The 938-nt window shown below is 30.5% G+C and overlaps 1 pseudogene; it reads left to right on the top strand.

Moving 5' to 3' along the window:
- The window catches only part of LOC107474762 (uncharacterized), a 13,753-nt pseudogene that overhangs the window by 3,154 nt on the left and 9,661 nt on the right, over positions 1-938 (top strand).

Here is a 938-nt window from a genome sequence, read left to right as displayed (position 1 = left end):
TTGTTTTTCATGTGCATTTTTGCATTCATATTTTCGAAAACCCATAAATCAATTTAATCTGCCTAACTGAGATTTACAAGGTGACCATAGCTTGCTTCATACCAACAATCTCTGTGGGATCGACCTTTACTCACGTAAGGTTTATTACTTGGACGACCCAGTACACTTGCTGGTTAGTTGAACGGAGTTGTGAGCTTCTCTAACAGTGCCTGAAATTCTTGTATCACAATTTCGTCCACCAAGTTTTTGGCGCCGTTGCCGGGGATTGTTCGAGTATGGACAACTGACGGTTCATCTTGTTGCTCAGATTAGGTAATTTTCTTTTCAAAAACTTTTTCAAAAATTTTTTTTCTTTTTCGTTTTTCCAAAAATGTTTTCGAAAACAAAAAGTAATAAAAATACAAAAAAATTAGAAAATCATAAAAAAAAATATTTTGTGTTCTTGTTTGAGTCTTGTGTTAATTTTTAAGTTTGGTGTCAATTGCATGCTTTTAAAAATTTTTCTTGCATTTTTTGAAAATCTCATTCATTCATAGTGTTCTTCATGATCTTCAAGTTGTTCTTGATAAGTCCTCTTGTTTGATCTTGATGTTTTCTTATTTTGTGTCTTTCCTTGTTTTTCTTGTGCACTTTTACATTCATATTTTCCATGCATTAAAGATTTCTAAGTTTGGTGTCTTGCATGTTTTCTTTGCATCAAAAATTTTTTCAAAATAATGTTCTTGATGTTCATCATGATCTTCAAAGTGTTCTTGGTGTTCATCTTGACATTCATAGCATTCTTGCATGCATTCATTGTTTTGATCTAAAAATTTCATGCATTGAGTATTTTTGTTGTTTTTCTCTTTCATAATTAAAAATTCAAAAAATCAAAAAAAATCTTTTCCTTATTTTCCTCCAAATTTTCGAAATTTTGGGTTGACTTGGTCAAAAATTTT

This window comes from Arachis duranensis, chromosome 2 (genome assembly GCF_000817695.3).
Source record: "Arachis duranensis cultivar V14167 chromosome 2, aradu.V14167.gnm2.J7QH, whole genome shotgun sequence".
Classification (NCBI taxonomy): Eukaryota; Viridiplantae; Streptophyta; class Magnoliopsida; order Fabales; family Fabaceae; genus Arachis; species Arachis duranensis.
Note: the sequence above shows the minus strand (reverse complement) of the source record. Positions and strands in the feature narration are given on the sequence as shown.